This window comes from Notolabrus celidotus, chromosome 1 (genome assembly GCF_009762535.1).
Source record: "Notolabrus celidotus isolate fNotCel1 chromosome 1, fNotCel1.pri, whole genome shotgun sequence".
NCBI lineage: Eukaryota > Metazoa > Chordata > Actinopteri > Labriformes > Labridae > Notolabrus > Notolabrus celidotus.
The window spans coordinates 4,510,239-4,510,548 of NC_048272.1; positions in this window are offsets into that span (position 1 = coordinate 4,510,239).

The window sequence follows — 310 nt, forward strand, 5'->3', positions numbered from 1 at the left end:
TTTAAGACTTTTGATTTAACATTTCTGTTCAGTATTTTATGTGATCTACACAGGGGATTATACTGAACATTTTTTACCCTGGTAATTTGAGTTTTAAAAAACACTTCAGAAAAAGCATGCATGTAGTGATTATGTTAAAACCTCTTCACCTAAAATAAAAAGATGACAAACCTTTCTACCACTACCTGACACTATAGATAATCTGTAATATCACTAAACCACCTTAAATTTCTTCTTGTTTCTTAGTTTATTTTTTATGATCAGCGTTTTATGGAAGCTACAAAACCTTCAATCAAAAAAGCACATCCAA